Source organism: Callorhinus ursinus, unplaced genomic scaffold (assembly GCF_003265705.2).
Source record: "Callorhinus ursinus isolate GAN/ISIS: 27379988/994484 unplaced genomic scaffold, GSC_fseal_2.0 scaffold22, whole genome shotgun sequence".
Taxonomy (NCBI): domain Eukaryota; kingdom Metazoa; phylum Chordata; class Mammalia; order Carnivora; family Otariidae; genus Callorhinus; species Callorhinus ursinus.
In genome coordinates this window covers 1268918-1281000 of record NW_027397084.1, presented here as the reverse complement: position 1 = coordinate 1281000, position 12083 = coordinate 1268918, and the positions used below count along the sequence as shown (strand labels likewise).

General features: G+C 46.5%; 1 protein-coding gene across 17 annotated transcripts in view; it reads left to right on the top strand.

Moving 5' to 3' along the window:
- The window catches only part of TRERF1 (transcriptional regulating factor 1), a 198301-nt gene that overhangs the window by 130493 nt on the left and 55725 nt on the right, over nt 1-12083 (top strand). For all 17 annotated transcript variants that reach the window (XM_073904971.1, XM_073904968.1, XM_073904970.1 and 14 more), the window contains one exon: nt 1691-1805. The gene's annotated coding sequence lies outside the window, so the exon portion shown is untranslated. The remainder of the gene's footprint in view (nt 1-1690; nt 1806-12083) is intronic.

Genomic DNA, 12083 nt, shown 5'->3' with positions numbered 1-12083 from the left:
GCCAGCTCCAAGGACTCAGGCTGTGGCCGGGGAGCTTGCTGAGAGTCAGGACAGCGCGTTAGTCATGGAAACCGAGGGAAGTACGTCCCTGCTTCCCACCCCACGCCATGGTTTAGTTTCTTGCTAATGTCTTCTATGCAGGTTGCCAGTTACTATATTGACTTATTTGTACATAAACAGTTATTCCCATAACCTTCTCTTCTCCAACATACAGAGATAATGATATACAATCTTTGTAACATCACAGACATTGCTTCAAAAGCATTCTGTTGCTATAGGACTGTTTATGATGTGCTTCTCGCTAGAATTTCATGAGCAACAAACTCCCAAATTGCAGATGATTTAGCGTTTGAAGCAGGGAGTGAGACTATATGGGTGTTTGCGTTAAAAAATAAAAGACTTTGAAAGGGGAAGTTTTTCTTCTGTGGAGTTATCTTCTAAAGTTTAAAATAAGAACTACTTAAAAGCTGAGAGTTTAGAGGAATGAACACTTTCTCTTAAACATTCAAATGGGTGAAAATGACTTGTAATTTCTCCCTCAAGTATTAAGGCAATAGGCATTTAAAGGCTTTTTTTGGAGCTGGCTGTCACAGACAAAGGATTTCTCAATTTAAAAAAAAATCATTTTTATGGCATTAAATAGTAGGAATGAACACCAGCAGCCCTCTTGACATCTCGGAACTGATTTATTTTCTGAAATGTCCCAGTCCGTTTTAATAGATAACACTTTGTTCTTCCTGTTCAGGGCAGTAGCTTTGGCTGGTGTTGCCCTCGTCAGGGCTGGGATGTTTTGACCAGGTTCCATGAGCCCCATGCTCCGTAACCTGAACCCAGCGAGTTCCACTGGCTCTGTCCCGACACTTTCCCCGAAGTTCCTGCAGTGGCCCTCCTTCCCGGAGAGAGACTCTCTAATCTGTAGTCCAGAGGGTGAATTTGGCATCAGCTGCATTGCTAGCCACCCTCTCAAGAGATCAGCCAGACATCTTGGGAAAGCCTAACTCTGTGTAAACTTCTACTGAGGCTACTCAACTGTGGTTTGCGCAATGGCGCGGGCTGCAAATTGTTTAGCCGTCACGAGACGAGAACAGAAATGGCGAGGAAGTGCTTAGAAACTTCCATCCCAATTGGACAGAGTAATCTGTTGAGTCGGGTAACTGAAGAGGTGGTGCTTTGTATGAGCATTTTTTTCATTTCATTTGTCCACCAGTTCATTTTCATTACCTTTTATAAAAAAGTTATCTGCAATGGATTGGAAATTAAAACACAAAGACAACCCATCCTTCCTGCCAAGTTCTTTGGGAAGGCCTGTGGGTAGCACTTGTGAGCTGCCTCTGCTCCCCTGTGGGACAGGTAGGCTGTTGAATGAATTTGGGGAAATCACAGCACTTACCAAATTATATTGTAATGAAACATGTGCACGTCTCTCTCTCTCCTTCTCTCTCTCTCTCTCGACTGTTTCTTGAGAGCAGGGAGTGCATCTGATTCATCTTTTTAGCCTCATTCCTCAGATCCCCGCATGGCACATCGTAGGGGCGGGGAAATGTTTGTCCCATCCATGCCTGCCTGCTCCCCGAGGATATGAGAGTGGGTGAGGCCAGCCTCAGGAACTCCCTGGGCTTCTGGATGGTGTCCTCGGCAGGATGGTAATGGAGAACTAGGAGCAAACCCTTTCCTTCTCTTTCTTCTGCAGAACCAGGCCTCCCCTTCCCACCTGCCCAGAAGCATGAGAGCAGCATGACTGGCCAGCTGCAGGAGAAGCCCCCAGAGCCAGGCCCCCAACTCAACCATCTGCTGCGGAGGTCAAGGTAAGCTTGCTTGCCTTTCTCCTGGAAGGCCCAGGCATTTTTATTGTAACTAATTCTCTGTGCTTCTGTGATCTCGTACCACGTGCTGAAAGAATGGGATTTACTGGCACATGGGTGGGCTTAGAGAGTGCATGGCAACCTAGCAGGGCAAAGCCTGCTCACTGCACTTAGTAGAGAGGCCAGTGATGGAGAAGAAAGGGTACCAAATTGAAGATCTGGGGACTAAAGCTCTCATTATTCCTCCACCACCTCCTGAATCTGGGACCTTCAGCAAATCTTTTGGGGATTATATATCCAGGGAATTTGGGGTGAAGGAATCTCTGGAAAGAATGGGCATTAGAAGGACAGTTAGTCTGTAACCTGGGACAGAGTTGTAAGGGGTCTTAACGGATCAGCCAGGCCAATTCCTAACCAAAGTTGAACAGTGAATTATTGGAGATTTCTTCCTAATTTGGGTGCAACTCTTCTTCCCTGTGATTCCTGTCTGCCTGTCCCTGCTGTGCCATTTGGAACCACAAAGACTGGGCTTTCCAAATCTCTTCCACATTGAGTCTCCTTCAGATGGGAAGGTGGTGTTCAGGACTCCGCTTTTCTTGTTTGCATCCATTCTACCTGGAGACTGGCCCCACTCACCTTGGCCTCTTGTCCCTCTCCGTGTTGGAACAGGCTCCCACGCTCACTCAGCCTCTACCCGCCTCCACAGAGAATCCTCTGCTGACCATTCTTGGGTCAGGACATCTTAAGAGCCTCCTTTGTGACAGTCACTGCGCTAGACCCGCGGTGCATCAAGACAAAACAGGTTTGGATCCTTGGAGATAGTTTGAAAGAAGCATAACCCCTTTGGCGTGCTCCCTTTTCATATTTTATCTCTTTTCCACTTTTTTCTCAAATGTTCCATGAGTGCTCAAAAAAATGTGTATTCTCTAATTGTTGGATATATTTTTCTATATAGTGTGGTCAAAATAAATTCGTTCATTGTATGGTTCAAATCGTCTATAGTATGTCCTTTTCTATTTTTGTCTGATGAATCTATCAATTATTGAGAGAGATGTGTTAAAAATCTCCCACTGGATTTGTCAGTTTCTCCTGGTAGTGCTGAAATGTTTGTTTTCTATATTTTTAAGGCAATGCTATTTGGTGTCTAGATGCTTAGAATCAGTGTATATTATTGATGGGTTGAGATACATTCTACCACCTTTATATACTTGCAGCTTTCTTTTGGACTGAGCTGTCTGCCCCCCTCGTTCCGTTTTCCACGGAGTTCTGCGCTCTTTCTAGAAGTTCTGAGCTCTTTCTAGAAGTTCTGCGCTCTCTATCTGTTCTTGCAGTGGTTAGTCCAGCTGTTGTAGCTGGCGTACTTACCAAAGTCTAAAATTAATCAGGGTCTTTACTTTCCTCCCCAACAATGCAAGAGCCATAGACTGGTTCAGTTCTCGTCACTGCCTCTCCCAGTCTATGTACAATTAGTATCCCATGCTTTCATTCTATCCTATGTTTTTCCTTACCAGTCAGACATCACATTGTATACAGTCAGTGTTTGTACAGATGTACCCACATACTTATCATTATCTTTTCTTACCATTCTTGCATGAATCTCAGATCATTTTCCCTCTGCTTGAAATAAATCCTTTAGCATTATTAGCCTTTAGTGAGAGTCTGGTGGTGGTAAACTCTCAAGTGTTTTTCCTGGTCTGGTTTGGTTTGGTTTGGTTTTTGGCTTTTGTTGGCTTGAAAATGTCTTTATTTTGCTCTCCGTCTTGAAAGGTGGCTTTCCTGAGTTTATTCTCTTAGGTCACTGAAGCCATTATTTTATTGCTTCTGGCTTTGAAATTGCTGTTGAAAAGTCAGCTGTCAGTCCAATTGCTGTTCCTCTATAAGTGACCTGGCATTTCTCTCTGACTGTGTTAAAAACATTGTTTTTGGGGTGCCTGGGTGGCTCAATTGGTTAAGTGTCTGCCTTCAGCTCGGGTCATGATCCCAGGGTCGTGGGATCAAGCCCTGCATTGGGCTCCCTGCTGAGCAGGGAGTCTGCTTCTCCCATTCCCTTTGCTGCTCCCCCTGTTTGTGCTCTCTCTGTTTCTCAAACAAATAAATAAATAAAATCTTTAAAAACAACAACACACTGTTTTCTTTGGTGTTCTGCAACTTCCATTACCATGTACCTAGGTGTAAGTTTTTCTGTCTTCATTCTGCTTGGGTTTTATTGGGATTCCTAGAGCTAAAGATGGGTGTCTTTCAACAGTCTTGGAAATTTCCCATCCTTCATTTCTTTGAATATTGCCTCTTTTCCATTCTCTTTAGTATCTTCTTCTGGAACTCCTGTTAGACTTATGTTAGACCTTCTCATTCTCTGTTCTCTGTAGCTCTCAACCTCTCTTTCATATTTTTCATCTCTTTGTCTCTCTGGGCTGACCTCTGAATAATTTCTTCAAATCTGCCTTCCATTCAGCTCATGTATTCTGGGTCTCAGATGCTCTTTAATCCACCCACTGATTCCATCCATTTTCCTTTTAGTTGTTTTATTTTTCATTTCTAGGAGTTCTGGCTCATTATTTTTCTGCTTGGTGATTTTTTTCTAGCCTCTTATTTCTTGCTCATTTTTGCAAACTTCTTTTTTAATTTCTTTAATCTATGGAAGTAGCTATTTAGAAATTGTAAACTCTCATATCTGGGAATTCCAGACTCTGAAATCCTTGGAGGCCTAGTTCTGCTGTCTGTTGTGTCTGCTGGCTAGTACTCATGGTGCCTTGCTTCCAGCCAACTGCTTATTTTCCTTGAAACTTTGAGAATTACTTGAGGTATTCATTGACATTGACTTTTCCAGAGAGAATTTGTATTAATTTCTGCTAATTGGGGTCAGTAGCAACCAAAAATCACTTTAAGTTAATTTTCTACCCAAGAGTTCCCTGGTTACATAAGAAGCATGAATTCAAACTCCAAACCTGTGTGAGGTCTAGCTTATGGTTCCATATTTTCAGGAGAGGGGTGCCTGGGTGACTCAGGTAAGCATCCAACTCTTGATCTTGACTCAGGGCATGATCTCAGGGTCATGAGATAAAGCCGCATGTCAGGCTCCATGCTCAGCACAGAGTCTGTTGGAGATTCTCTCCCTATCCCTCTGCCCCTCCCTGCCTTCTCTTTCCCTCTCTGAAAAAGAAAAAAAGAAAGAAAAAAAGAAAAAAACCCACAAATTTTCAGGAGAGATTTGTCTCCCATTCCACCAGCCCAAGGTCAGGATTCCTTGCAGTCTCCTTCTGTGTTGTTCATTTATTTCGCATTCACCGAGTGTGGAGCCCCAACTTTATGGAATGAGGTTTCTTTTTCTCCTGTCTCCTGAACACTGTGCAGCTCTCACGGCAGACATAGAATCTCTAGGGTTTGACAGGAACCCTCAGGGCAGAAGTCAGCTTTGCTGCTAGCTCACCTCCCAGGATTCCTGCTTTGGGGTTGTGGTTGGTCTTTGAAGAATCCTTGCACTGGTCTGAGCTCAGTGATGTGTATCCAATTTTTATTTTTTAAATTTTATCCAGCATGTTAGTTATTTCGATTGGGAAGGTCAAGTAGGGTATCTGGTCTGCTATACTGCCCGAAAGTATATCTTCTTTTTTCTCCACCATAGCTCCCTACGGCAGGAATTACTAGTCCTTATCACAGAAGAGTGAACCACAGCTCGGTGACAGCTCGTAACTGGCTGCAGTCACAGGGCTAGCAGGTGATGCACTGTGAAGAGTTTGTTCCTTCCTGTCCCCTTTTCCCACTTTCCCTCTCCCCAAGGTAACTTCACCATTTTTGGTGGATGAACTTTATGCTCACAAAGGATATGAGTCCCTACCAGAATGCTTTAAATAGCTGGGCAGCTTTGTAAAATTTGTTTATGAATCTATTGTTTATCTTCCTTGAGAGAGGAAATGGCTTCTACATATTTTGTGGCCTATTTCTCCAGCAGTCACCAGCAACTTTCCTGCTTCGTTCCCACTCCTCAAAGGCCTGCTGGACCCGATGCCAGACCCCATGTGCATCTCCTCCAGATCCCAACTTCCTCTCCTCCGCATGCCACTCTCTCCTTCCCACTCTCCTCCCGTCCCTTGCCCCCACCCCCACCCTTTCTGCTGTTGGTTTTTCTGTCTCCTGGTGTGTGCCGTTCGTTGGAGAGGAGGCCACAGAGCACCGTGGTTAGGCTTTTTGAGCTTTGGGGCAGGGAGAAGGAACTGAGTTTGAACCTCGCTCTGCTACTTACTAGCTCGGTGTCTCTGAGCTTCAGTTTCTTCATCTGTAACATGGGGACAATAGACAGAGCTACTTAAGGACTAAATAAGACAGTGCATGTATGGGGCACCTGGGTGGCTCAGTGGGTTGAGCATCCAGCTCTTGATTTCGGTTCAGGTCATCATCTCAGGGTGGGGAGATTAAGCCCCATGTCAGGCTCCACACTCACCCTGTTTCTCTCTCTCTCTTTCTCTCTCTCTCTCAATAAATAAATTAAAAAAAAAAAAAGACCGTGCACATAGAGCTCATGACAGGAGCTTGGAGCCTCACAGCCCTCAGTCTATGATAGTCAATATCAATATGACTAAGACACACCCTTCAAGCCCCGAGCTTTTGTTCAGTGATGCTTTTAAGTGGACAAGAACTGGTTTATGAACCGCAATGAAAATGGAGGCAGAAATCTAGGGCCAGTGTGGGATTCCCAGCTTCACTATTATGTACTTCAAACTAGGGGTGTTTTTAAAGGCAGTATGAGGGAAAACAGAGCACACCCGTCCAGCCAGTGTTTGCAGAGGATATAAACTGTGGGTTCTGGAAATGAGGTACTCCAGAATCTCAGCCCTTCCTCCAAGCCATGCCCTCTGATGACACCACTCACTGGGGACTTTTCCCTTGTGGACAGCCCCCCAGGTCAAGGATGGCACAACCACCCTGCCAGACACATATCCAGCAGGGGTGAGAGAGGTGGTCCTCACTGTCCATTTTACTTTCGTTCTTATAGCTGATGTGACACTTTATTTCACACACTCCCCTCTCTTACGTGGCTTTATATCACTCTCAGATTTGTATCACTTCCTGATTTGATATCTCTCAGGCAACAACTTTTTTCAGCACCTGCTATTCATAGTGACTCTAGGCTTTATACAGTAGGCAAGTGGCATTAAAAAATGCATAGAGTTGGTGTGACCCTAAAACTGCTTTAAAAAATAAAGTCTGTTAATGTTAAGAGATTTTATGACCAAAAACAGACACGAAGGATAAACCGTCTTCATGAGATTAAGTGTTAGGAATGCAGAATGGGTCGTCATGAGGGACAGCACTGTGCCCTACTCAGTGGTCACGGGAGGCTAGAGCCGCAGACTGGAGCTGGCCTTATGGTGTGACCTAAGGTATAAAGATGGATGTTCTCATGAGCCAGTGAGACAGATGGACTCTGTGACTCCTCTTGGAGGCCATATCCACTCAAAAGCCCTGAGAAGTCCTACAGTTAGACTGTGTTTCATCAGGTTTCCCAAGTGTGGTTGACCACTCATGGCCAGTGAACATGGTGGTCTTGAGTGCATGGCAGTCTTGAGCCGATTAGCATTTGGCTTCTATCTCGCTATCTCGCAAACAAATGCCTCAGTTGACTCCAGGCCATCAGATGACTGTCATAAAACAGTGACTGGCAACCTTCTTTAAAAATTCAGTCTGTAAGGGGGCGCCTGGTTGGCTTAGTCAGTTGAGCTTCCAGCTCTTGATTTCGGCTCAGGTCATGATCTCAGGGTCGTGGGATCAAGCTCCGAGTCGGGTTCTACGCTCAATGCAGTCTGCTTTTCCCTCTCCCTCTCCTCCTTATCTCTCTCTCTCAAATAAATAAATAAAATCTCTTAAAAAAATAAATAAAAATTCAGTCTGTAAGTATCAGATTTATTTGGAGTCAACCACTTGTCTTCTTTGTGCAAGTGTTACTTGAATATCTAAAAGGATGAGGGTCCTAGGAGCCTGAGCATTGATGTTGCTGTGGTTAGAGAGGGGCTTCTTTGTTCTGCACAACTCCCAAGATGATGTCCTGGATATTCTCCACCCAGCTGAGGGGCCAGCCCAACCCCACCCCTGCCTGCAAACCTCAAAGTCTATTAACAGCTCTCTCCCGATGATGACTCATGCTTCCTGTCCTTCCTCCATTCTAGTTGCTCAGAGCTGTGAGCCAAGATTGATTACTTATACCATCCAACTGGCTTGGCCCAGGGGGAGCTCAGCTGGTAGATTAAATAGTCTTCATTGGGTGACAACCTGGCCTGTGTTCTCCTGGTCAGCCCTGCACATGAAACAAGGGGTTTATTCTAGGTGCAATTGTGGAGGCCATTTTGCAAAACTAGAAAGTCTAACACCTTATGTCTGGGGCTATCTTAGGAGTTTGGGGAACCAGGATTATTATGGACACAGTGAAAGGAGGACCCCCAATCAAAGGACTCATATGCTGGCAGAGCCACTAAAAGCCAATGGACAGATGTTACAAGCTCAGTCTTTAAGTGCTGCTCTGGAGATTGGTCATCAGTTGCTTCTCACTGTTGGGTGGTGTCCCCTCTAAAAATATTTTAAAAATCTTTATTATAGGGGCGCCTGGGTGGCTCAGTTGGTTAAGCATCTGCCTTCGGTTCAGGTCATGATCCCGGGGTCCTGGGATTGAGGCCCACGTTGGGCTCCGCAGGGAGCCTGCTTCTCCCTCTCCCTCTGCCTGCCGCTTCCCCTGCTTGTGTTCTCTCTCTCTCTCTACCGCCCCCGACAAAGAAATAAAATCTTTTAAAAAAATCTTTATTATACTAATCCTATATACTATTCTATTTTTTTTTTTAATTAAAACACAGTAGCTGGAGCTTAAGTCTCCTCAGATACCCTCTCCCGTTCACTCTCTTCCCTTTTCAAAAAGGTGGCAGAATTGAGACTGGATTCAGGTGTCCTGACTCCCAGCGCTCTTGAGCCACTGCAATAGGATCCTTCGGGATCAGGTGTGAGTAGTAGAAAACCCCAGTGCCTGAGTATCCTGGCTCAGGATCGTTGGGTGTCCGTGGGACCATGGTGGTGCTGGGGGTGCTCACCCAGCTGAGTGTTGGGAAGTCAGAGCCAGAGGGACCTCCTTGCAGCCCACTGGGCCCAACCTCCTTGTTCCGCGGAAGCTGAGTCTGAGGTGCAGGGAGGGGAAGTCATTTGCCCAACAAGGTCACAGGGCCAGTCTCCTTTTCTGTTTGGTCCGGGTTATCTTTATATTGGGTTTGTATTTCCTGAATACGCCAGCAACTGGGTGGGGGGTGGGGGTGGAGGGCAGGGGAAGTGGGCTTAAAAGAAGCCGTCTGAGAATGTTTAAATTTCCTGTGAGTGTCCCATGAAGAGGGAGATAATCTATGTGCACATAATCAAAAGGAGAGGGAAGACTTGGTTTAGGTCCAAAAGACCAACAAGAGTGTGGTGGGGGAAGGGGGGGGAAGGAGGACAAAATGGGAGCTATTCAGAGAAGGCTGGGACATTTTTATCGATGGAATAGAAATAAATAGGAATTTGTTTTTTGCACTTTCGTGATGCCTTCTTGTTAGTATTTTTGGAGCACATTCAAGTCACATGGTGGCCCTAGTCACGTTTTAGTGGCAGTGGTTTTGTGGTCTCTTAGGGGGCTCTTTGGCCTGGGACCAGAGGCCTCTGCCCTCGAGTCCCTCGAGTTTGCTGCTACTGGCATGAGTGATCCTTTGGAAACCTCTTCCTCCCTCGGAGCTTCTATAGCCTAGTTCAGAATGGGAATGCAGCCTCCTACCAGGTCTACCTCACAGAAAAATAATGGGTTGTGAGTGCCCTCAACACGGTAAGGCTTAGGTTGGCCTCCTTTTTCCTTCTCTCACACCTGCCTTGGCATGGGCTCTGAGAGAGTTTGGTGCTTCTGCTGGGCAAGCTTTCATTTTCCCATCGGACCAGGTGGCAGGGGTTGGCCACCAGAGCCACCCCAGGCCCATTTCCTTGGGACAGCGCATCACACGGTGTGTCCCAGCTTCCTTCGAGGGACCATTGTTGAGGCAGGCTGAAAGGCTGTGACTAAAAGTAAGGAAACTGCAAATAGAGACAGAGTTACTGTCAGTTTCCAGGAATCTGAGAGCTGGAACCCTCTTGAAACAGGAAAGGAAGTAGACTGTCTCCTTAGCTGGTGTCATGGAGGTAATGAAGTTACTCTTTCTGGGTAACTGGGCGCACTCTTTCTCCTTGAATGATAACCACGGGTATTGTTAAGCTGTAGATGGCCACTAAATAATTACTTCTCTGGGCGTCTTGAGCTGCTTGAGGGCTAGACCCCAGAGAGCAGAACCGCGTGGGAGAACTTGGCCTGACCTGTGGCCCCACTCTGAGCCCCTCAGGCACCTCCGGAATCGCACTGACCCTTGGAGAGCCGAAGGCCTCTCTTGCGGGGGCTGACCGGCCTGGAAAGCTCTCCTCAACAATGAGCAAGTCCCATGAGCATTTACGTTCTTGTGGTTATTTCTCTGCCTGGTGAAGAATATGCTAAATGTGCGTGAGGCTTTCCATGGTGTCTCTGGATCTTTGTGAAGGCTAAAAGTGAAGGCACCCTGATGCAGTGGTGCTTTCAGAGGATAGTGGAGTAGGTGTGGTTGCTGGTCCCTGCACCAGAGGGCCCCGGACTGCTGAGGTTTCCCAGCGGATGGTTTTACAGTTTTTCTCTCTTCCTTACGGTGTCCACTTCTGGCAGTGCCTGCCCCTGAGCACCAGTCTGCTAACTGAAACAAAGGGAGGGCTCAAGGTTGCCCAGGAAACGAATAACCAAACCGATTCAATCACAACTGAGTCATTGAGGCCTGATCTAAATGGTACCCAAGGGGCGCCTGGGTGGCTCAGTCGTTAAGCGTCTGCCTTCAGCTCAGGTCATGGTCCCAGGGTCCTGGGATCGAGCCCCGCATCGGGCTCCCTGCTCAGCCAGGAGCCTGCTTCTCCCTCTCCCACTCCCCCTGCTTGTGTTCCCTCTCTCGCTGTGTCTCTCTCTGTCAAGTAAATAAATAAAATCTTTAAAGAAAATAAAAAAAATAAATAAACGGTACCCAAGTCAAAATAAACAATAGGAACCCCACCCCAGGTGGCGAGGCTCCATGAGTCCTCACTGGGTGCCACGCACGTCCCGTACATTCTCTTATTTAATCCTCATGAAAAAAAAATGGAACAGTAGGTATTGTCATTCCTCAGTCCAAACTGTGGCTCCAAAAAAAAAAAGACAAGATCAGCCTGCTGCATTCTTACTTTGCCAGTGGAAGTTTAGGATTTGAATTCTGGTCTTCTGACTCCAGAATAGTGGTCTGAGCATTTCTGTGAGGAAAATGCCCTGCCACACCCCCCCATGTGTTTCTCTCCAGGGAGAAGTTCCTGATGTGTTACAAAACACCGGAGCTTAACCCTTTCAGACTAGAAATAGGAAGGTTTTTTTTTTTTTGGTGTAAAGTGCCTCTTTTTCATACTTCCAAGTTCACGGCTATATGCTAGAGGGTTGAAGGGTTGCTCAGGGCTGATGGCCAGATTCCCAGGGCATGTCTGTACTGTGGTAAAACTGGCTTTCCTCAACCCTTCCGGAGTCAAAGAGAAAGCTGGAAGGCTCCAACTTGGGGGAAGTAGCTTCATGCTAATCAGATCTGTGATGGGGAACCAGGGACCCTGCAGAATACCACAGGAAGCCTCATCCTTGGGCATCAGAGCGTTGGAGGCCCCGTCCTTTGTCACTAATTGTGTGACCTTGGGCAGATTATCCCCTTCGTATTAATTTCCTCATCTTTTTTTAAAAGATTTTATTTATTTATTTGACAGAGACAGCAAGAAAAGGAACACAAGCAGGGGTAGTGGGAGAGGGAGAAGCAGGCTTCCCGCTGAGCAGGGAGCCTGATGCGGGGCTCCATCCCAGGACCCCAGGATCCCAGGATCATGACCTGAGCCCAAGGCAGACGCTTAACCATCTGAGCCACTCAGGCGCCCCCACCTCATCTTTTAAACAGGGAAAGCACTTCCTGCGTTCACACGTTTGTTGTCGGGACAAAACGAAACAGTGCATGTCTATGCTTTGTGCACCTCTTTCCAGAATGTTACTGTTGGCCATGAGGATATACACACCCTCCTGTGAACTCCTTGCTCTCCCTGTCAGAGACTCCACATTGGGCCAGAGGATTTGTGGCTGTGGACCAGGGGACCAGTCTGCTCTGAGCTCCATAGATGTCAGCAGACACATCCCGTGGTCATCAGGGCAGGTCATTCTGCATTGACCTCATTCCTGGG